The 26,696-nt window shown below is 29.3% G+C and overlaps 1 protein-coding gene across 1 annotated transcript in view; it reads right to left on the bottom strand.

Moving 5' to 3' along the window:
- LOC107439451 (uncharacterized) overlaps positions 1-26,696 on the bottom strand; it is a 117,204-nt gene that overhangs the window by 25,987 nt on the left and 64,521 nt on the right. The window lies entirely within an intron of this gene.

The following is a 26,696-nucleotide window of genomic DNA, read 5'->3' as shown; positions in this document are numbered from 1 at the left end:
TTTTTAACAGCACAGTTATATTTGTTCTTTGGTATACTGTTTGTTACTTGGAATTAAAATATCACAATGATCAATATTTATTGATGTAAGTACGTGTTTCTGGCGTCATTTGAATTCCGTTGATATCAGTGAATGTATTATAAAAACAAGTACAGACTAATAGAATACGAATTGATCAATATCTATTGATATAAATACCCTATTGATGTCAGTTGAAGTGCGAGTAGAAACCAATACAGACCAATAGAATATCCTACTGACCAATATCTATTGATTCCAGTAAGCTACTGATGTCAGTTGACATCAGTTGAATTGTCAAGTACAGTACAATAAAACTCTATTGAGACCAATAAATAACTTTATTGATTTATATTGATCATTTTTTGCAGGGTATTATTTCTAGTTAAGTTACTTTTTCTAGTGGTTTCGACTGCTGAGTTTAAATATTTTTAAAAAATACTGTTTCAGAGCCAGCTCACGATTTTATCTTTAACAAATGTTTTCATCAATGAAATTTCGGTTTTTAGATGTTTTGCCTGAATCATGTAAAGAGGTGATTGTTTATAAACCACCCGATGAAAATTTGTTAACTGCTGATAAAAATACGATCTATATGATTGATTCCTTTATCAAGTTATTAGCAGACATACATTGAGATGGAATTTTGCTTCTATCTGTATCAGAGTCCGAGAGAGAAAAGTCAACAATCGATGGCGCGGGTCACCCATGTGGGGAAAGAGCTTTCGACAATGCTAACCTTCTTCTATCTTGAGGTATCTTTTGATAGAAGTAGTTTGGCATAGTCGACAACCTTTCTCCCCACATTGGTGACCTGCGATCGTGATATAAACTCGCCTACATCGAAAGTAACGTCCATTTTAATGGATGGTCCACATTGAACAGTTGACTTGCTAATTGTGACTGCGTCATCGTCTTCCTCGTGCCTTTGGTCTTACATTTAGTCTCATTTACACACAACGGGATCCTGCACAAGAGAGACCACACAATTGTGAATTTAATATAGCAACACAGGAGAGACCACACACACAGTTGTGAACTTAGTACAGCTCTCACAACAAAAGCTAAAAACTGGTGAACGTAATACAGCTCTCCCCACAAGTGCTAAAACTCCGGTGAACTTAACACAGCTTTCCTGGTCTTTCGCAAATACGCAATAAGTGGTAGTCGCTCATCGAATTTAATCCCTGATAAATTATGATAAGGAAGTTTTGTTGCGTAACTACCACCATAAATATTAAACATCAATTCACTAGTATATAATACATCCTAACCCAAATTAAATAAATGAATAATCCTTTCGTTGAATGAATTTTTGTAACTACCGAGATTTTTTTTTACAATCATAGTATATGTATAAAACTGCTTCGATTCTTTGAAAAAAGAAGATATGGTTGAATAGTTCGAAGAAGAGAATAGATTGACCCCTCCCGAAAACAAGTAAAAACTGAAATGGATTTATTACCCTCTTTTCCGTCTCGCTTTCACCCATGTCCCGCATATCTCTAAAGTAAAGAAGAGATGAATGTTAGTTAGAATTACACGCAGGTATTCACCATTAAAGAGATAAGTTTTAATACTTTTGTAACTAAAGACTTTTTAACCAATTAGTAACAGTAACCATAAATTATTATGCTATCTTTATTATAAATAGGGCAACACATTACGATGGAAGAAATATTTTTCTTGAAACTTCAGCTCTAATCTATCTGTAAAATATATGAGCTCTTAAAATGAAGAATATTCTTCTAGAATAGCAGTTACTGTAATATTTGTTTTAAAACCAAAATCAATAAAAGCAATTCGTCAGTTATAGCTTCTTATATATTTTCATAGGAAACTTCCTTGGGTTATAAACTTAAAAACTTTATAGCTCTGATTTTTCGTTAAAACTTTTGTCGTTAAAATATTTTATTTGTTGCACATAATTTGAGTAAATAGTTAAGTTGCACTTAAAAATAACTAATAAAATGCAGTATTACCCTATTACGTTGATTTATCGAAATTATGCCATTTTATAACTCTCTACTAAATATCCATTAATATATATATACTAGTGGGCTGTGCCCCCTGCTCGCTAACGCTCGCCAACCCCCAAAAATTGCTACGCAATCTCCTCACACTATTGTATTAATATATTTTGCTTTGGCTTTATTGATACAATATCAGAAAGCACTCTGTTTTGCGGATATAATCGTGTGGGCTGAAGAAAAGATTATATCTTTTTTTTCCGGTTTTTAAATTAACATTTCACTTTTTTTTTTTTTTTTAAATAAAATGTTGTTTGTTATTTTTTTTATTTATTATTTCCCACCCCCTTTTTTTCATATGTCTATAATTTTTCTTTGTTTTATTCTTCATTTTGAACTTATATATATATATATATATATATATATATATATATATATATATATATATATATATATATATATATATATATATATATATATATATATTGATTGATTCATCATATCAATATTGTGACATTAAGTCACAGCCTAATTTCTAAATATCCCGTTTTGTTAATCAAAATACTTATTTTTTCGGCTTAATTTATAATTTTATGATACAATTTTTATTGTCTTCATCTTTTTTCTTCTCGCCCCTTAACGCGTTAGCGCAATGAGGACATTTTCCCCAGGAAGTTCCTTGCACATTCCTCAGACACTCCTTTTCTTGGAAAAAAAGCTGTCGGCGACCTTTGATGTCAACACATGTTTTTAGTTACTGTACGGTCGCCGTTAGTATTTAATTATGCCTAAGGGGTTAGTTAACTCACTTCAGTTCGCTCCTTAAGCTAGATTCTTTTGCTTTTTAGGAAGTTTAACTTCCACTTCTAGCTATTTCTTTAAATACCGCCCATTTCTGGGAGCGAGCAGCATTCGAAATTTTTGTGAACACAAACTTACGATCCCTTAACAGGGATTTTTAATTTTCACCCCCTCTTCTCTTTGGAGAGACGGAGTTTTTTTGTCTGTTTGAATACATGACGGAGATGTTACACATCCTTTTCTTACACCCCCCATGGGTGCTTGTGAGCTGCCGAGCTCGGCCGTGATGAAATCCTTTCTTCGCCATGCAGATGTTTTTGAAAAGATGACTCCAGCGGCATCCCACTCCCGCGTTCCATGAGTTTGGTTACATCTCGAAAGTTTGGTATGAAAATGCCAAATGTGATTTGAAGAAGCGGTCCATAGTCCTCCACTGATGGCCTATCCTTTTTTAATCATGTGCCAGAAGTTAGTGTGCTGATGTTTATAGTTGTTTTTTTGTGGCTGTCCCCCCTTTGATGTCATGCTCTACTATTATCCAATTTAACAAACCATCTGCTGATGTTAAAAAATAAAACGAACGTTTGTTTGATCAACCAGAACTCATTTATTCTGTGTCCTTCTTAAGAACATTATTGTTTTTTTCAACATTTTAGACATCCCAAGGTAAACCTGCAACAGGTATGTGAAACTCCATTACAAAGACATCTTAATTTTTTATTGTGTTTTCTTCTATGTTTTTATCTCTAAGGGTTATTGCTCACATCGCATAAATTTGATTGTTTTTTTAGTTTCGGCCAATCTTTTTAAATTTTAACAACTCCATTATTCATAACATTTGGCGCCGATGACCATCCACATTGCTGTGGTACTTGTTTATCAAAATTTTTTTGTTTTCTAAAAAATGATTTAAAGTTTAATTATAATTAATATATATAATTTTAATTTAATATAATAATTCTTTTGATTAACAGTAATTGAAAATTTAAGAAATTAATTCCTGGCATTTTGTTGTTTTAATCATTAAATGATTGAAGATTTTGATTTTTGACCAAAATTTTTAGCTACCTACATGTTTTTTTCTAAATTTTTTAAAAAGTAATCAGTACTGTAATGCTTTATGTAAAAAGTAGGTTTTCATTTATTACCTACATTGTTGGGCTCAATTGCTGCAAATAATAAGTAAATATATGATTAATTTTGATTTCAAGCTTGTGTTTATATATTAAGTTAAGTTATGATTTTGATTTGATTTAAAATAATAATTGATTCCTATAATTTGCTGTAATTGATTCACACAATTGTTTTGTGATATTGATCATGGTAACTATTTTAATTAATAGTATAACTTTAAGTGAGAAAATGCAGTTAACTATTTCTTCATAAATCAACTAAAATAGGATTTGATTTTAGTATTTAAAATTGATGTTCAATGTTATTGATGTTTACACAAATGCCATATTGGTTGAGTAAGAATCGCACAGCTCTTATGTATTTGAATGATTATAATTTTAATTTTTTTGATTTAAACTTAAGGTTCACTTATTGAATAATTTCATTTTGAATAGCAGTACTGGGTATATTAATTTTAGAGGTTATTGTCATTTGTTGAAGCTAATCATTAGTAATAATAAGTAATTTGTATTTATACCAGTCTTTAAAATGTGTTTTTTTTTTTTCAATATTTAACTAGTTCACATAAAATTCATGATAAAATTCATGGTCACAGGTTAAATGAGTCATGTTTATGAATGTTTTATTTCGAATACTTCTTTAAATATTTAATTGTCAGTATTATTTAATACTTGTTTTTCAAGATGTTTCATATGGTTAGATAATTCAAAGTAATCATTTGAGTCATATCAGAATTCCTTTTGACTATGGCAATTTTTTAATTGTGATTTGTTGCATACAATTTTTCTTATAATTTAATCTTTAAAATATATGGTATTTTTGTAGTAATGGTAATTTTATACTATATGTTTATGTAAGGTTTTTTTTCAATGATCCTAATCAATATAAAATATTTTTGGTAGATGCCCCCAATTCAAACCCGCAGGACTAATGTTAATTTGGCAATTATGCCTGATAATTTTAACAATATCACTATCCCTAAGGTTTATCCTTATGGTTTAACAAATAATTTTTTTGATAATAATTTTTGTAATTAACTTATTGATATATGTGTGACGAGTGTTATTTGGGCATCGTTGTGTGTGATGCTGGTCATTACATATCCATGGTACAGCGGGGTCTTGTGGCAGTTGTTATACAATATCAATGACTTTTGCATTTTATAAATTTATTTCGTGTAACCTTTTAATGTTTCTAATTTTTACTAATTTGCTTTTAATTGAATGATGTATTCAAAAAATGAAGGGTTTTTCTAATGTTGAGGATGAGCAGTTTCCTTTTGGATTTTCTTTTGGTCAATTTTTATCATTTTTTTCAAAAAAAAAAATTCTCTTTCCAAATTTTTTATTATCTAATGTTCTCCAATTTGGCTCTCTCCCAACTTTTTTATTATGTCATGTTCTCAATTTTAGTGAATCAATGTTTTGATATAAGATTTGCCAGGCTTATATGTTTGGATAGGTTACGATTTTCTTACTGGAGTATCTGAAAATTTAACATTTACTTGAATTATTATTACAAAAAAAAAAAAAAAAAAAAATAATAATATTTGGGATAAATCTATTGTCCTGAATCGTGTCTGGTAATACAGATGCATCAAAATTTTTTTGGGATTAATTTATTAAACTAATTGGGATAAAAATATGTCCTGATTGCTCTGGGTAATACCTGAGCTCAACGATTTTTGCTGGTAAATTAAACCAGAATTTTTTTCTTTTACTTTTCCCTGGCCATAATAGAGCCAGAAGTTAATTATTAATTTTAGTTTCCTGATCAAAAATGAATCAGAAGGTATTCCTGGTCAAAGAAACCAGAAGATCAATTATGATACCCTGGTCAAAGAACCAGATGATATATATGACATATATATATATATAATAATAATTTAAAATAAATACAAAAAAAAAATAATTCGGGTCAATTATTAAATAATTGAATTGTTTTGATGCTCTTTGAGGAAAATCTTTTGCGTAACCTTTGAATATCCATATGTTAATAATTACTAAAATACATAACTTTTACAATGTTACCTTCATTGTTAATGTTAAACTAATAATTGAGTGTCTTTTGAGGTTAAACATTTTTGCTTTGTTTGAGAACATTCTTTCATTTGTGTTGTAATAATCATCAAATCTTTCATTATCAATAATACATTAAGTAATCACTAATTTTATAAACAAACAAATGATACAAAGTGGTTCTTGTCTAACTTTTACAATTTTTTTTCTAATGATTGTTAGGTCATGTTTTAGACATTTTTAACATTAGTAAACACGTAATTTAACTTTGAGGATGACACAAATTTCGAATGCCAATTTTTTTTTCATTTTTTTGATCCTTGCTCCTGTACAGTATATTTTTTTTCTTTTCTTATGTAATGAATAAAGTTTTATTACATAACTTTTGGATTCTCAGAATGTAGTAAACGGCTACAGCTCTGTGTTTTAGATACAAAATTTTTTTGTATCTGTAGTGTTGATGATTTTAATTTTGTTTATGTCTGCTTGCAAGCACTTTTTGTTATTTTTATGTTCATCAAACTGGTTTTATTCTTATGTTCATCAATATTTTTTATTTTTATGTTCATCAAGCATTTTTATATTTGTTCATAATATGTGAATTTATGAATTTTTATTTTTAAGCATACTTTATAGGTATTGTTTATGGACATTTTAAGTAATCATTGGGTACCAGTATTGGTAAGCAGCGTTTTTGATCATTGTTTATAAATTTTGTCTATAGATAAATTTTGTTTTTGGTGTGTGTTTGTTATACATAGTTGTGTGTAGACTATGATGCATATGGTTTCAACATACTTATGTGATCAATTTTTTTAGTGAGAAAAATGTCTGTGATTTTTTAAGGTGTAATTTCTAACTTAGTTTTTGCAGGTGTTAAATTCAATGTTTTTGCCTAGGCGTTTCTATTAATTTAAGTTTTTTTATTTTAAATCTCTCTAAGTTTTAACTTGTTAATTTTTGTGCACTTAATTGATCTCACTAATGACTTTGATTTCTGAACCCATGCATAATTCATAGGTTGTATACTAATTTTTTTGTCGTTTTAACTCGGAATACTAAATTATCAGTCGTATTTGATTGGTCTTAATTTTCTTTCAATAATTGAATTGTACAAAACTTTGTTGTACAAATTTTTTTTCATTCGTTTAAACTCGGAATACCATCAGTCTACAATGTGAGCCTGATTTGTTTTCATTTGTTTGCAATTCTCAATTTTTTTTAATAAGCATAATTCAGCAAACAAAATCAATTTTTTACATTCCTTTTTATAAGGAACCATTTGAGTTAATGAATTACCTCATGTTTTTTTCACATTTATTGAGTGAATTATTTATATACTCATTGAGTCACATTTTATCTCTGTAATTTTATTGACTATGGAGATAATTTTTTTAATGTCAAGTGAACTTTGTTTTGACTATCGGGTAGGTCAAAAGCTTTTTTTAGCAAAAGGTTTTAACAAGCAATTAAGATTGTTTTTGTTGTTGTTGTTTTTGTAAACAATTAAGATTTGTTGTTGTTTTTTTCAAACAATGAACATTGTGTTTTTTTACTTTTTAGCGAACAATTAACATTGTTTTTCATTGTTTAGCAAACAATTAAGATTGTTTACTTTGTAATATTCAAGATCAGCTATGTACAGCTGTTAATGTCCGTTTTTGTGTTGTGATTGCTATTGTAACTATGTTGGGGCACAGCATTTCTACTTGAGGCCAATTTACTGTCAAAATTTTTGAGATCGAATGCTATGTAACATCTGAATGTTCTGTTAAGGCTGATGTGGTGGACTGGTATGGCAGGTTGTTAAATTGTTAATTTTAATATTTTTGGTTACGATTTTTAGCTAAAAAAAAAAAAAATTTCTTCAAAATTTTTTTCACCGGCTGTGGGTATAATGTGACATTAAGTCACAGCCTAATTTCTAAATATCCCGTTTTGTTAATCAAAATACTTATTTTTTCGGCTTAATTTATAATTTTATGATACAATTTTTATTGTCTTCATCTTTTTTCTTCTCGCCCCTTAACGCGTTAGCGCAATGAGGACATTTTCCCCAGGAAGTTCCTTGCACATTCCTCAGACACTCCTTTTCTTGGAAAAAAAGCTGTCGGCGACCTTTGATGTCAACACATGTTTTTAGTTACTGTACGGTCGCCGTTAGTATTTAATTATGCCTAAATTTAAGGGGTTAGTTAACTCACTTCAGTTCGCTCCTTAAGCTAGATTCTTTTGCTTTTTAGGAAGTTTAACTTCCACTTCTAGCTATTTCTTTAAATACCGCCCATTTCTGGGAGCGAGCAGCATTCGAAATTTTTGTGAACACAAACTTACGATCCCTTAACAGGGATTTTTAATTTTCACCCCCTCCTCTCTTTGGAGAGACGGAGTTTTTTTGTCTGTTTGAATACATGACGGAGATGTTACACATCCTTTTCTTACACCCCCCATGGATGCTTGTGAGCTGCCGAGCTCGGCCGTGATGAAATCCTTTCTTCGCCATGCAGATGTTTTTGAAAAGATGACTCCAGCGGCATCCCACTCCCGCGTTCCATGAGTTTGGTTACATCTCGAAAGTTTGGTATGAAAATGCCAAATGTGATTTGAAGAAGCGGTCCATAGTCCTCCACTGATGGCCTATCCTTTTTTAATCATGTGCCAGAAGTTAGTGTGCTGATGTTTATAGTTGTTTTTTTGTGGCTGTCCCCCCTTTGATGTCATGCTCTACTATTATCCAATTTAACAAACCATCTGCTGATGTTAAAAAATAAAACGAACATTTGTTTGATCAACCAGAACTCATTTATTCTGTGTCCTTCTTAAGAACATTATTGTTTTTTTTCAACATTTTAGTCATCCCAAGGTAAACCTGCAACAGGTATGTGAAACTCCATTACAAAGACATCTTGATTTTTTATTGTGTTTTCTTCTATGTTTTTATCTCTAAGGGTTATTGCTCACATCGCATAAATTTGATTGTTTTTTTAGTTTCGGCCAATCTTTTTAAATTTTAACAACTCCATTTTTATAACAAATATATATATATATATATATATATATATATATATATATATATATATATATATATATATATATATATATATATATATATATATATATATATATATATATATATATATATATATATATATATATATATATATATATATTGATATGATGATTTTCGCTAACTTTCATTGAGGAGCACAACGATTTCGTGTCACTTTGATAACTGGTCTCTGTAACTGTTTGATAACTGTTCTTCTGGCAGGCAACGATGTCACACACACGCACGCACGCACACACACACAGATATATATAATTTTTAAAAATTTTTATCCTTTCCCCCCCCCCTCAGTATTTATTATTTTTTTTCTTTCTTTTTATTATTATTTTTCTTTTCCCCCACTTTTTTTATATGTCTGTAATTTTCCTTTGTTTTTTTTTTTTCATTTTGAACTTATTTCGTGCTTTCTGATATTGATACAATATCAGAAAGCACTCTTTTTTGTGGATATCGTGTGGTTTTCGTGTGCGCTGATGAAAAGATTATATTTTTTATTTTCTGGATTTTTAAAAACAATTTTTATCCTTTTTTTTCTTCTTTTTCTCCCTCAGTTGTTTGCTATTATTATTTTTTTTAATTATTTTTCTTCCCCCCCCCCCTTTTTTTTTGCATACGTCTGTAGTTTTCCTTTGTTTTATCTTCATTTTGAACTTATCTAATGAGTTCTGTTTACTTGCAGCTTATGCGCAATAAATGAAACTTATTGTTTTTCCTAATTTTCTTCGCGTTTTCTTGTAATATATATATATATATATATATATATATATATATATATATATATATATATATATATATATATATATATATATATATATATATATATATATATATATATATATATATATATATATATATATGACAAACCTACTACTGAGGTATAGGATAAAAAAAGAAAGTAGATTGAAATCTTATTTTGAATCTCTTATTTATCCTTTATGGAAATACAGCACAATTTCACTTTATTAAATGTTGGAACACAGAGTAAGTTAATGTATACTATTTCTATTTTTGAATATTATTTGATTCAGATATTATTCAAAATAGAATCAATTACTCATTCTCTAATGATGTACAGCTCAAAAAAAAAACTGCAACCGGTGTAGTCATTAGCGATATTGAAATAAAGTCGGGTGTACGTTTACTTTTTCACTTATTTTAAACTGTCACAACGTTGGAAAAAATAAAATATCGGATAGTGTTAAATGATCACATTTTTCCGAACGTGCTTTCAAATATAGAGTCATTAATGAAGAACATGCAATGTTATTGGAAAAATATAAATTGGATCAAAATAGAATCGGAAATTTAATCTGAAAAACCAAATATGCGTCAATGCAATAATTAATTATAGAATCTTTTAATTGAAGACTTATTAATTTTGACGTAGCAATCAATTTACCGTTCTAAACAAATAGGGTTGAAGCAAGCTTGAAGGCCTGGATTTTATGCAATCAGCAAAAATATAACAGATAAATAAAAATAAGTAAATAAAATAAATAAATATATATATATAAAATAAATAAATAAATAAAATAAATAAATAAATATATATAAAATAAATAAATAAATAAAATAAATAAAGTTAAAAATATTGTGACTCATTATCACTATCGATTACCTAATGTGATCAACGTTTTTTTTATTTCTTTCTCGGTCTAGCTAAGGCTCCAAATTTTAGCCAATATACGCGTTTAAGACGTCACTTAACTCTCATCCTTCTTCATTATTTATATTTATAGCAAAATCGCCCATAAGACAGTTATTATGAATAAGTTAATCATAAATAGAGTAGAATATTTTTCATTAATGTTATGTATGTGGAATATAAAGAAAAAGACTTAAGTCTTAAAAACTTTTGGTTCAAAATTATCGTCTCCTTTTTTTTCTTGATCTTGTGCTACTTTTTTTATGAATATTTATGTTAGCCTGATTTTTATGACTCCTACAACTATTTATGTTAACCTGATTTTTATGACTCCTACAACTATTTATGTTAGCCTGATTCTTATGACTCTTACGACTGTTTATGTTAGCCTGATTTTTATGACTCCTACAACTATTTATGTTAGCCTGTTTATGATTCTTACAACTATTTATGTTAACCTGATTTTTATGACTCCTACAACTATTTATTTTAACCTGATTTTTATGACTCCTACAACTATTTATGTTAACCTGATTTTTATGACTCTTACGACTGTTTATGTTAGCCTGATTTTTATGACTCCTACAACTATTTATGTTAACTTGATTTTTATGACTCTTAAAACTATTTATGTTAACCTGATTTTTGTGATTCTTACAACTATTTATTTGTGATTATGGTGTTCAAATTGTTCCAGTTAAAAAGTGGGCGGACCTAAGAAATCCTAGAACAACATCCACTTTTCCAATGGGTAATTAAAAATATATATATAAAAAAATAGAATGGATCATAATCATAACTATGGTATTTTTCATTCCGTAAAAAGCTCTGTAATACCTTGAAGAAAGTTTCAAAATATGTATAAAAATAAACTGCAACCGTGATAGAATTTGCTTATTTTGACAAAAAATGCACTTATCCGAAAAAAAAAAACACTTTATTCGTTATGCTCGTTTATTCGTTACATCTTACTTTATTCATCTTAAAAAGCACAAATAACCCTTGAAACCGAATTTCAGAAAATCCTGACATCTAAAGAGGTTTAGAGAAAAAATAAATGAACATTTAGAGTAAAAATGTTTCGACATTTTTTCGCTATGAAAAACAAATATAAATAGCACAAAGAAATATTTTGCTGCCTTATGTAAATATTTACATGATCAACTCAAAAAAAATCATGCTGATTTTCAGTTACGCATTGCGTAAACCAGTAAATTCGCACAGTGAAGCGTGCGTGACCCCAAATTTGTAAAATAAATTAAAATGGCTTGTAATGTTTTCTTCTCTTGAAAAATCTATGAGAAATGCAGAGGGGTTCCAGCGGAGGACTGACTGATTTCAAAATTAAAAATCTCGGAAATAAAATTATGATAGTGGACTGAAACAATCGGTTTGTTTATTGTGAAAATGTTATTCCAAAGTCTGAAATTTAGTTTAAAAAATTGCTAACAGATGGAGCTGCAACCCATTGAAGATCAGTTCTTGTGTTAAAACGCAGACGGAAGTACCGGAGTTGAAGGTTTACAGTTTAAACATATACTTATTCTATTTGCCTGAGGAATATCAGTAGTAAGATTATCAATGTTTTTCGAAACTCTGTCGCCAAGGAAAATAAAAAAGCCATAATTTAAGTGCCTTACACTTGATGCAATGCGATGATTTTAAACTATAAATATAATCTTGCCGTGAAGCTTTATCTGGGTTTTAGAACAGACACATAACTTAAATATTTTAAAAGTTATTAAACTTTTTTTTAAATCGCCAATTTGGTGATATTTTTCTATCTAGATGAAAATTATTAAAACCACTGACTTATTCTCAGTTTTTGCAAATTTTTATGAGCCTAAGTAACGCAGCGTTGAGGTAAGTTTTTAAATATATAAAAAATTAGACCACAAATGCTCTTCATTTTCACAAAACTGTGGCTCTAATCCCTATTGATGTTTTGCGCCATTTTCATAATAAACATAGTGAGAGCTGGCTTTAGATATAGGCTAAACTTGACATAACAGTCATGAGTAACAGTTGCAAGCACACAGCAATTATGAAAATAGCATATTATTCGCAAAAAAAAAAGTCGTTTCATGTTAGGACGGAGCCTTCGAAAAACAGCCTTAAAGTCCAGCAGCAATTTAATTATTTTCAAAAATTATTAACAGAAAGTGCACCGCCATCTTTTGGCAACTTCTGACACTGAATTTTAAATTTTCTGCATAATAATTCTACTGCTCTTACAATTCATATACCATATTATAATTATTTTTCTATCATTCTAACTGTTGGACCCGCATCTCTTTAAACGTTAGTCAAGCTAGCATATGTTCGATTTAAGGAACAAGCTATATGTCAGTAATCCTAATTTTTCGGGAAGAAAAAATTGGTAGGGAAACAAAGAAAATGACTTCTGATTCTTGGGAGTCATATACAGGTAAAATCCTTGACTCTCTATATTAGAATAACACAGTAACATATTCAATGTTTTGCTACATGAAATGACAGGAAGCAAAATAAATAAATGCTCAGAATAGTTTTATTAATAAACGAAGTTTCGCGATCTAACGTGCTAATTCGACGTGTCGATTTTATTATTTTAATAAGATGACCTTAAATATGCTAATTAATTCAACATTTTACCAATTGAAGCTGTCTGAGCTAACTATATCCATCAATTTATATTTTGTAGAACAAAAATAGAGAAAGCAAAAACTTCATCAGTACTTTGTTGAAAAAGGAAAAACAGAAATAATTTTAAACATAGTCGACAAGAAAATGGATGTATATTGTTTATATTTGCCACTGATCGGCAAATAAAAATTCTACCCGCGGGCCGGATAAAATCTTCCAGAGGGCCACAGTTGGCCCGCGGGCCGTAGTTTGCCCATCCCTGGTTTAGGAGATAGAGCGCTCGCATGTGAATCCCAGCGATGGCTGATCGATACGAATTCAGTATCCGGCTTGCACCGACATCAGTACTGACGTAAAATATCCTCAGCGGTAGACGGATCATGGGTTAGAAGTCTCTTTCCCGTCAGATTAACCGTGAGAGGTTTTTCTTTCCATGTAACGCAAATGCGGGTTAGTTCCATCGAAGAGTCCTCCATGAAGGCAATTTTCTCCCTCTACTTGTTCCAGGAGTTCCCTTATCTTCTGAATTGGGTTCAAAATAACAAGGCTACGGAGTTATCATAAACCCTAAATTGGGTCAGCTGTTCAACGACGGGTATTAAATAAAATAAAATGTACCTCTAAATAAATATACCTTTATTTATTCAACGATTAGTAGATTATATGGGGTCAGGAGAAATTCAGAATATAATCTTCGAATAATTTAGTCAGGAATTTTAGTGCGTTAAATATCGTTAAGTTCTATCAGTGTTAAATAAATAATTGGTTGAAGCATATATGACATTTTACAGATGCATAGATAATGAACCTCAGTAATTTACGAATAAATACAATAAAAACTCTCAATGATTTTAATTTTTCACAAATTTTTAAAACAAAAATTAATATCAGGTTTTGTATATTTCATTCATATACGACAAAATTTTAATAATAATAACATATGGTTTTAGGCAGTAGAACTTGTTTTCTTTTAATTTTTTTTTAAATAAAAACTTCGCAATAAATTGTAAATTTAATTAGAAGTATAGTTTCTATCTCTTAAAGAAAATGAGAAATCTGTGCGTGTTTAAATATTTCAAAACATTCTGAAGGGTAAAATAACGCGGACAATTTGTCGGGATTAAATGAAAAAGAAGAACCAAAATTAAACCTCTTATATTTTGGAAATTAAATTTAAATTGAATGCGATTCTAGCTCGGTTAAAAATTTGATTAAAAGTAAACTCACTTTTCAATTACTCTTAAAGAGTGAATGCGAAAATATTTTTCTTCAATTAATTTCATTTTATATTTTTTAGTATTTTAAGGAAAAATTCTTCGCAAATGTGACATGTTTTATGTATTAGATTTATTTTTCGGTGAATTATTCAAAATCTAAGTCTCCGTTCTGTATTTGTTTAATCATTTATTTCTAAAAAATAATGTCCTCGCTACTAAAATGTATTTTCAATCCATATTAACTTACATATTTATGTCCCAATAGTTAAAATAAATATGTTTATTATTACAACTCAGCGCGATTTCATTTTATTCCATCAATTTTTACTGTTCAAATATATTTAACGCAACAAAATACATTTATTTTTAAATAAGAAAATTTGAAAAATAATAATAAAGCTTAAGAACTAAGCATACTGTGTTTAAATATTAAACTCTGTAATTTTAATTAAAAAAATTTTTACAGCGTAATAAGAAAGAATTTAATTTTATATGGTTTTTTTGCGTTTAACCATGATAATGCTTTACGATGTATTGAAGTACAATGCACAAAAAAATAAACGAACCACTTTAATAATTTTTTGATATAATGATCAGTTCTTCGCTTTATGGAATTCAATATTAATGAATCGAGAGGGCGATCTCAAATATGCTAATTAATTAGAGTAGACGATATTTTAAGTTACAAGATCAGACACTAACTTTCTCTGAATAAACACACCTTTTTTGACGAATTCGAAATTCTAACCCCTCAAGCATAGGGGTAGTCGTTATATAGGAAAAATGGTCACCATAGCTAGGTCCGAACAGCGGTCCAAAGTTTGAATCTCTTAATGTTAATTTTACTTTGTGTGTATTTCACAATATATCGAAAACTTTTTAAGCGAATTGATAACTTTTGCACGCAATTATAAAACTCGTTTATCCAAAGATAATTGCATGCAAAATGTAAATTAATAAATTTTTATGTAGCAAGAAATTTTTTATTATTTTATTTAATGACATTCAAAAATACTTTGAATTGCAAGAAATAAATTTTTTTCAATTATTTTACAATGCGAAAATTTTTTTTTAAAAATTCAATTTCTCGGGAACTATTCGATCCAAACTTTGTATTTTGTTATGTAAAATTAAATTCCTTGAAATGGTGAAAAAAAATTCTTTATTAGACAAATCAAAGTTTTTTTTTCGATTATTAAGAAAAATAATTAAAAGTAATAAAATTTTACTAAAAAGTGCATTTTTCATGGAATTATTTTTGAATAAGCGAATTTTATAATTGTGTGCATATTAGAAAATGCACATAAACTCAAATTAACATTAAGGAGATCAAACTTTGGACCGCTCTCCTGCCGGACTATTAGGATCATATTTCCCACCCTATATTTTGGAGGTCAGAAATCCGAATCCGTCGAAAAAAAAGTATGTTTATTCAGAGAAAGTACGTTTTTCTGTCTGATTTCGTAACTTAAAATATCGTCTGTACTAAGTCCTAAAACGTGAGGATCCTATCATTAGATCAATTGTAATTCAGGGTGGTCTGTTTTTTTTCGTTTTTTTTGCGCACTGTACATTATTTTTTATGCATTTGAAGAAATAGTTTTCTAATTTTGTGAATTGATTATATTTTGTTTGTTCCTTTTAGTATTCCCCACCAAGGAAAACAAATAAAGCCATTGTTTAAATGCCTAGGCAAGAACTTCAATTTTAAACAATGTGATTCAAAAGAAAAGTTTGGATTTTAAAACGAACACATAGCCTCATTTTATTTAAAATTATCAATTCTATTAAGCCATTGCCAATAAGAACCTATTAGAGAATAAAGCTCAGTTTCTGCAATTTTTTATGACCAACGGTGAAGTAACCTTTTTTATATTAAAAGTTATATCACAAACACTTTATATTTTGCAACCTAAATGTGTCGCAGCCGTGGAAACGATAAATTGGTTACTTTAGTGTGATGAACAACCCAGAAAGGAGTGGTATTACCAGGACGCCTGGGTTATTACTATAATAGAGTCACAGACAAGGTAATTGAAGGACTATCTATCGCTTGTATAACCTCTTCGTTGTCTTTAACAGATTTTGGTCAATATCGTGTAAATAAATATGTAAATAGTTGCATGGATTTTTTTATTTTATTTTGTATTTTATTAAATCCACGTAAATTTTAGTGCTGACCCCTGTAAATATTATTATATTCTAATCTACAGTCCCTGGCCAAATTATTAGGCGCACTTTGAGATTCTATGTAGAATCTTAATTATCAGGTAATACTATACAACTTTATTGTTTTTACGTGACTGAAACCGGTTTGTACTTGCTTACGTTCGTGTATTTATTGGTTAAATTAGACGATATATTATATAAATTCAACGATTGGTTAAATTCGACGACATATTAGGTAAATATAGAATATTTATTATATCAAGTATTATATTAGTATGTCATAATAATTAGACCAAATGATTAGACGCACTGTAGTTTTTTAATAATGACATGTTTTGCACGAGTTTATAGGCAATACGTACATGGGCAATACGTACATTTATTATAGGCAATACGTACATTTAAACGTACATGGGTTTTTATTCATGATATTTTTCACGTACTTACTATTTGTATTTATTTTTAACGTATCGCATTACAATGTTAACCAATTAATACACGAATGTAAACAAATGCAAATTAGTTTCACTGCGCAAAAACAATAAAGCTGTATTGTATCCTCTGATAATTAAGATTTTACATAGAATCTTATGCTGCGTTTAACAATTTGGCCGGGGACTGTAGTTTAATCTCAATTATGTTTAAATTTCCTATCGATTTCACTAAGTGTTCAACTGACTGATTTCCCATTCATGACTTTACTATTTGGTGCTTTTCCTCCCCCCCTCCACTTCACACATCCCCCCAATACTTGTCTCAAAAATCAGGCGAATCAATTAATGGCGCTTCTCGGCTGCGAACTGAGATTTGAGCTATGTTCTAATGTATATCATATTCTCAAACAATTGTAGCATTTTACGCTAGTTTCATAGTTAGCATCGAGGGAGCTGACTATATATAGTTATAGCTTAACTAGACAACCATGAATAATTGCCAGATATTTTTAGAATTTCATAAAAATGGCATTTTTTTCCTAACAGTATTTTTTCAAATGATTACAGAGCCCTTGAAAAAAATTATTCCACAATTTTACTAATTTGGAATAATTTAGAATACTTTTGTCTAAACTTTTTTTAACTACGGACAACAAGCTTTGATCAATAATTAAAATTCTATCTAGGTTTAAATTTTTTTGAATATTCCAAACGAAGACTCAGTAACAGTTTAATGCGCCATTTTCATTGAACGTTATTTTCTTGGTAAGCGCAGAAGGTGCCGACTAAATACAAATGATGTAACTTATCCTTCCAGCCGTGAATAACAGCAGGAAGTTCACAACAGTCTTAAAAATAAATAGCCTATTGTTACCTTGATACCATTTTTTTCGAAATGACTACAGATCCTTTGAAAAATATTTTTTTAAAGAATTTCAACATTTTAGCATAATTTAGAACAATTATGGTTCAATCTTAACCTTTAATATGAATAACCACTTTTGATCAATAATTAAGATTCTTTGTAGGTTTAAATATTTTTAAATATTCCAAACACTAAGTAGCAATTTAATACGTCGTTGACGTTTTACGTTAGATAGTGCCGACTAAATACAGTAACTTAACCTAGCAGCTAGAAATTAACAGAATTTAATAAAAATGGCATATTTTGCCTTAAACATATTTCTATCTGACTACAAATTACTTGAAGAACGTTCTTTAACAATTTTTCTAATTTGGAATAATTTTGTTTTAGTCTAAACCTGAACTACGAACAATCAGGTTTGTTCATTAATTATAATTCCACGTAGTTTTATATGTTTTTTTAAAATATTCCGAACAATTTAATACGCCATTTTCCTTTTACGTTATTTTCTTATAGCCATAAAAGATACCGACTTAATACAGATGTACTAGAAATTCACACAGTTTCTTAAAAATGACCTAGTTTTTTCTAAAAACCATTTTTCCATATGACTACAGAGCTTTTGAAGAACTTATTTAAAAGAATTTTAGCATTTAGTAACAATTTAGAACAATTATTGGTTAATCTAAGCCTTTACTACGAATAACCAGTCTTGATCAATAATTAGAATTCTATGTAAGTTTAAATGTTTTCGAATATTCCAAACAATGGTGAAAGTAACACCTTAATACGTCATCTCACATTTATTTATTTTTCTCTAAGAGGGAAATTGGAATCAATTTGCATTCCTCTAGGAAATTTCGAACAATTTTAATCATTAATAATGCCTCCCTGCAGTTAGGAGAATGAAATTTTTGATTAAAGATATCGCAAGTTGCATTCATGAATTCTAAGTAAGTTGCTTCTGAATTTATCAATTTGTTGACAATATTTCCAAAAATAACGTCGCATTTTACGTTTGGAAATTTTTTAAGAGTTTATGCACAAAAGAGATTAAACGAAAATAGTTTAATCCAGGACAACTGACTTCGTATACACAAGCCGGAATTGTGAGGATAAAATAATTATATATTTTTTTTCACTGTACAATATTTTCCAAACATACAAGAACTTCCGTAAAGATTTTAAATGTTAGGATAATGTATAGAGCTCTAAAAAATCTTCTCTAATTTAACTCTTTAAGCGCGAAGTCTCCTTTCTGAAACCACGAATTACCTACCACTCTGAATAATAAAATTTTCACAATTTAACGTTTTATAACCATACTATATAATGGCCTCCAGGTGTTATATGGTGATTGTTAGAGCTATGGCGGCTCAGGGGATAGACTGTTAGCCTTCAATGAGGTGAACCGGGTTCGAATCCCAGCTATTGAAATTGCACATCCGGTCTCACACCGACCATAGTGCTGACGTAAAATATCCTCAGTGGTAGACGTATCATGGGTTACAATCCCCTTGCCGTCAGGCTAACCCAGGAAGTTTTTCGTGGTTTTCTTCTCCATGTAAATCAAATGCGGGTTAGTTACGCCATAAAGTCCTCCCTGAAGGTGAATTTCTCAGAATACTGGATTCAGGAGTTCCCTTGTCTTCTAGATTGGATTCAAAATTACAAGGCTACAGATTTGAACATTAGTAAACCCAAAATTGGGTCGGCTGTTCAACGACGGTTATAAAATAAAAAATATAAAATGTGATTATGCAAACAGTGGATTTTGTTTTTCTAATTATAAGAAGATCTACGAGAACACAGGGAATTTTCTTCGATTAATTGAAATTTTTAACAGGACGTAATTTAATATTTTAATTAAGTGGTACAGAAATTTTTTTTCTCACTATTTTGTATTATATTTTTGTAAAATACTGGGTTTGTCCAAATATGGAAACCCTTTCATAAACCATTAAGGCGTGATGCAATTTGAAAGGACTTATTTTATCTCTTGTATAAAGAGCTCAAAGCGTAAAAAATGCTGAAAAAGTTATTTTGTTATGAACATCAGTCTAATAAATTAAAGATAATACCAATTCACTAGAATACATAATTAAATTTCTGATCTAATTTTAAATGTGTAATCGAGATTTTAAATATTAAAATGGAAGATGTTAGAGAAGAAAAATTTTACTCAGTTTAAGCTTTTAAAATAAATATAATACTACTATGCATATATTGGGTTAATATCTAACCAACACAATCATGCAGGCAGGATGTTAAAGAGATGCTAACTCTGTGTAAACTATGTGGGTTAGATATTAATCCAATATGCACATATTGGGTTAATATCTAACCAACACAATGATGCAGACAGGATGTTAAAGAGATGCTAACTCTGTGTAAACTATGTGGGTTAGATATTAATCCAATATGCACATATTGGGTTAATATCTAACCAACACAATGATGCAGACAGGATGTTAAAGAGATGCTAACTCTGTGTAAACTATGTGGGTTAGATATTAATCCAATATGCACATATTGGGTTAATATCTAACCAATACAATGATGCAGACAGGATGTTAAAGAGATGCTAACTCTGTGTAAACTATGTGGGTTAGATATTAATCCAATATGCACATATTGGGTTAATATCTAACCAACACAATGATGCAGACAGGATGTTAAAGCGATGCTAACTCTGTGTAAATAATCTTTCTAATGTTTTTGGAAGATTTTGCATTGCAAAACAGTTGACACAATTTGTCTAAGGTCCTCTTTAACTATGCAAAACTTTGCTTCGATAAAATGAGGGTAGGGTGTTAAAAACTGATTTTCTTTTTATATGCCAATTTAATTTTTTTTTTAAAAGCATTCGTATGTAAATATAGCTATTCTATAGAATGATTTAATAATTGCTGGTTTTAAAGCTAGATAGAAGTTATATTAATTACTCCTTATTTTATAACCGTCGTTGAACAGCCGATCCAATTTCGGATTTACGGCTACCAATGTTCAATTCCATAACCTTGCCATTTTGAACCCAATCCAGAAGACAAGGATCAGGTATTATGAGAAATTTGCTTTCGTGTAGGATTGATTTTTGATGGAACTGAGCCGTATTTGCGTTACATGGAGAGGAAAGCCACGAAAACCTCTCAGGGTTAGCCTGACATTAAGGGGACTCTTATCTATGATTCGTCTACCACTGAGGATATTTTATGTTAGCACTGTGGTCGGTGCAAGCCGTATTCAGAATTCGTATCGACCAGACATCGCTGGAATTCGAACACGGTTCACCTCATTGGGAGGCGAACGCTATATCCCCTGAGCCACTGCTGTTCTCCTCATTTTGGTCAATCAGAATTTGGCATGGGTAAAAATGACATCATTTCAAAGAACTTCAAGCATGATGTTTCAAATTTTGCCAGCAGTTTCGCCATGCAAAATCTTCCAAGACATTTGCTGCCAAGAGAAAAAAAAGTTTACCTAGAGTTAGTATAGAAGTGTTTCTATTATTTTAATCAACTCTTGTACCCGTGTCAACTAATGTCTATTGTTTATACCATCGGAAAGATCAATGTTTTCATCTTACATGTGAATCAAATTCTTTTTTTTTAAATATTTATTTCTAAAACAGTTCAATATTTATTTTATTTAATGACTAGAATACACCTAAACTTATTATATCAGTAATATACTTAATAAAGTAATTTGTATACGAATAATATAATATGTAATATGTATATAATATGTAAATGTAATATGTACATAAAAATTAATAGAAATTGTATGATTGTAGCAGATGAATTATATATACTTTATTTTTTAAAGATTAAGATTTTTTTACCTTACTTTTCTAATTTGACAAATTAAAAGGTTTTCAATAAATTTATAATCAATAGTCTGTCTCTTTTGCTGAATTGAATATCACTTTGTCCATTTTTCGAATAATAAATAAAGGAAATTTTTAAAAAGTCTACTAATTTTTATGCATAAAAATTGATTTACTTTTGTTATAGAGAAGCAATTTTCTTAGCCGTTAATGACTTTAAAAATGTGCTGGTTTTATGATATTACATTCGACAAATCATACTTATTTCTTAACTGACAAACTTATTTGCACTTTTTTACAGTGTGCAAAGAAATAAAAATTAAATTTTTTTAAAAAATTTCTTCATCACCAAAATCCACCGGCTGAAGACTCCCCGTGTATTAATTGGTGACTGGTGCTCGTTAAATCTGTCCGGTCACAAGGTCCTCCGTGCTCTAATAACAAATTATATCTCTGGGGGTACTGAATTGGAGATTAATCGTTCACTAGTTCAGGTCAAAATTACATTCGTGGATAAATCTCATGAAGGCATAAATGGGTTCGCCCTATAAAACAGGTTTGACGTATGGGTGTGGAAGAAGTCAAATTCTCCGACATAGATGGCGCCACTGAGAAAAACGATTTATCACACTCCCCTGCCTGATGACAAACACAACCTTTTTTGAAGACGCTCTTTATTCGTATTTGGAAAGAATGATTGAATCCCCTAATTATTACCTAATAAGAAAGAAAAATCAAGAGCAAACCAAGAGTTGGACAAATTAGGAATTTCATTTGGCAAAATATCAATGCCCTCCCAAAAATATCAATTTCTCGGGCCACTGAAAATTGCTATTGATAACTTATCAACTTCTTACGTAATAAAAAAATGAAAAGATTCAAATTTTCAAATGTTTTATTCTAACAAAGCATAAATACTTTATTATTCTGTTTTAGATATCTGGAAATTAAAAGACTAATAAAACAGTCTACCCAAATCGATATATTAAAAAAGAAAACCAAACTTGTACAGGAGGAAAAAAGTACGCAATAGAAAAGAAACGACTCATTTAATATATTTTTAATGTATCGTAATAATAGATCTTCATATAATGTCTTGGTTTTTTTTTCTTAATTATTTCGCTTTGAAACAAAAGGGCCTGAAATTAATTTTTCATTAAATGCTGTTTTCACCTGCTCCGTTTCCGTTTTTTTTCTAATAAAAAAAAGAAGGAAAGAAAACTATAAAATGAAAATACTTTTTGGAATATTTTCCCCTAAACTATTCTAAATAACATCTAACCAGAACGAATGGATCTTTAGGATAATGAAGTGGAAGAATCGAACATTAATTTTAACGTTAACAGAAAAGAAGGGTTTAAAACAAACCTTTTAAAAATGTTTCGTCGGATAATTTACTAAAAAAATGGATTTACTGTTTATATGTATTCTACATTCAAACTTTTATTTATTTTAATTTTTTTGTTCCTTAATTGTATCAGAAAAACTTGTATCTCACTTTCTTATATAAATTTAAAATAAACATAGAAATATTTTTAAAGACTTCAATATGTCGTCGGTGAGTTTCATTATTCTGCACATAGCTCAAAATGTATGCTTATGGAAATGGACACAGCTCAAACAACGAATTTTAGAAAATGGACACTGCTCTAAATGTGCCTTTTTAAAAATGGACATAGTCCAAAATGCAAGTTTTGCTCAGATTTTCGGTTGAAATAATTGTTTTTAGTGCTTACATAAGTTGGGAAAAGTAACTGCGAAATTGTTTGTTTAGATGACAATTTTTAGTTGAACATTGAAACGGCGCATTTTTAGCTGGGTCAATTTTCTTAAGTACATATTTTGAACTGTCTCTATTTTCCTATACATGAATTCTGAGCCATGTTCATTAGTGTGAAGCGAAAAAAAGTTTCCGATAAGTGAAAAGCTTCACCTCCCAAAAGCGCTCTGTTCCCTGAGCCACCGCGACCCTTCACGTTACTATTAACTATAATGAAAAACGTTTTCAACGTTATTTCTTAAAATTGAGAGCCTGCAAATTTTTGCGTTTATTGAACGACATCCTGTTAGCCACTAGTATGTTGTATGCATTGCATTTTTGTTTACTCAGTTTTTTGCGTAATCTGATTTCTTTCAGAGAATTTGTTATAAATAGCTTTTACGGATACCGTTATAAACCATGTGATCCTATATAACCAAAATATTTATTGTCTGCTTATTCCTTTTCTTGTAAATAATAAGTTGTATTTAAGTATGCTTATCAGAAATAATTTTCTATCCATTTTCACTTTAAATATAGAGTGAAACTTTTATTTTATTTCATAACCGTCGTTCATAGCCGAAACCATTTAGAGTTTACTGCTATTAATATTCAATTCCGTAGCCTTCCAATTTAAAACCCAATCCAGAAGACAAGGGAACTCCTGGATCGAGTATTGGGAGAAATTTGTCTTCGTGGAGAGTTTTTGGTGGAACAAACCCGCATTTGCGTTACATGGAGAGAAAAACCACGAAAACCTCCCACGCCCAACCTGATGGCGAGGGGGTTCTCACCCATGATCCGTCTACCATTGAGGATGTTTTATGTCATAGAGTGAAACTTAATTGTATCTTTCTAAACCCGTTCTTGGAGCATTAATAATACCTTCATACAAAATTTCATTATATTTCTTTAACAGTATGCTCGCCAAATGGTTTTACACAGTACAAATAGCGAAACTACTGTAGTCGCTACTTTTTTTAAAAAAAAAAGTACTGTAGTGAATAGTACGTTGCAAAAAAACAGTAGTTTGTAGTGATTCCTGGAACGTACTTTTAACATTAGTTTAGAAAAGAAACACTGTTCTAATGCAACCAATTTTCGAATTTGATGGGTACTTATCTTCGCGGGTACGTTAACGGATATACAATGAAAATGACCTTGTGGCTGCAGCCGAAGCTTTAACAGAAATTACTTATTTAAAATCACGCATAACTAATATTTAAACTGATCATTACGTAGAATTGATAATTAATCACTTTGCTCACGCCTTCATTTGCAAATGCACACTCGTGAAACATTGATGTTAATTCAAAGAAAGGGAACGTGTTTTCAATGTACTTAATTTTTTAAAGGAAATAAAAGAGCATAAAACAATTAAAAAATATCAAGCATTTGATAATTTAGCTTTTCTTAAATTAAATATTAGCTGTAAGGTTAAATGAACAAATTCGAAATTTTTTTGAAACAACAAACTGGCTCATGGAAACATGAATAAATATTTTTTAATTTATTGAACCAATTTCTCATTTAAAACCATTTTGAACATAGGTGTAAATTAAGTTCTCCAGCAAAGTTTGTCTCCTTAAAGTAGTGAAGTAGTTATTAAATTCCAAAGTAGTTTGTCGTCACCAGGGTTCGTGATTTTTTTGATTTTTTTAAAAAAAAATCAAAAGAATCAGATTTTTTTGATTTAAATCGGATTTTTTTTTATTTAAATCAGAATTTTTTGATTTTTATTCAAATACACTGTATGAACTTTAATTTATGATTAAAAAAAATTAAAAATGTTTAATCAAATTAACTTAATATTAAAACTATATTGTAACAATACTTTAGAAGCTATAACTAAAATAATTTTGCATTATAATACATGGCTTTGAATGCATAGCAACCATTTTGAAAAAAATGCATGATTAAAATTTAAAAGACTAGATGAAATAGAGAATTTAAAGAATATTTCAGGGGTCTGTTTTGGTTTTTCTGAGAGGTACCTATTTTGTGAAAATTAAAATATATATTAAAATATATATTAAAAGATCAACACAAATATAGTAAAAATATGGATTTATTGTTCCTTACGAGACACAAAAATAAAATTTTAAGAAAAAGTATTTTGTGTGACTATTCTATCATTTTTCCTAAAGTTGAATTTGTAAAGGTACCGGCTTGAACAGACCCCTGTGATTTAACTATTAAAGCAAAGTTTCAGTTAGCAAACCATAACTTTAATTTAAAATTGTGATTTCTTTTTTTTTCTCTTGATTTTTAAAATTACAAAATAAATGTAGCAGACTGTGTTTATAAATGTAGCCATTCATCAAAAAATAAATAAGCATTTAATCTATATATTTTTATATTAAAATATTCATTTTTAATTCTATATGAAAATAGATAAGTTAAGCTTAAAAAAAATTAGAAAATCTATGTACTCATTGGAATTTTTTTTCACAAAATTTCTTTATAGAAAATCAGATAATGTCAAAGATACTGTAAACATATTATGATAAAAAAAATACCATTTAATAACCCTACTGCATCAAATAGACATCGAAAGAGTTTGAAAGAGAAGAATGACACTATATTAGGAAAAAAAACATCTGAATTCATCAGTCCTTTCCCCCCCCCCCTCTGTTTTTGGCATATTAGGGTAATTTCTTTTTAATATAACCTCAAGCTTCAGAAATATACATTTTCCACCAATAAAATATGATGTAGATTTTAATTCACGCTTTTTCATTCAAAAGGTAGAATTTTAATTAACATTATTTGTATTATTTTTTGAAAAAAATTCATGTTTATTAATTACTTTCTACAGCTATGCAAATCTATATTAAGACAGCATTAAATGTTTACTTTTATCTATACTTTCAATCTCAAGAATCAAACGATTTTTAAAATTGTAATTTCAAATGTGTTGGAATTTAACACACACCAAGAAAGTAATTTTGTTAACTAAAATTAATTAATGCAGCAATATATTTAAAATAAATTTTAATACTAAGAAAAGAAAATAATAAAAGTATCAAAAATTTAAAACACTGTTTTTTAACTTTTGAAATCAATATATATAGATAAAAAAAATTAGTTGATTTAAATCAATGATTTTTTTAAAAAAATCCTTTGATTGAAATCATGATTTAAATCG

Source organism: Parasteatoda tepidariorum, chromosome 10 (assembly GCF_982258835.1).
Source record: "Parasteatoda tepidariorum strain Cologne lab strain chromosome 10, Ptep-v5.0, whole genome shotgun sequence".
Taxonomy (NCBI): Eukaryota; Metazoa; Arthropoda; class Arachnida; order Araneae; family Theridiidae; genus Parasteatoda; species Parasteatoda tepidariorum.
This window is presented reverse-complemented; position numbering and strand designations above follow the sequence as displayed.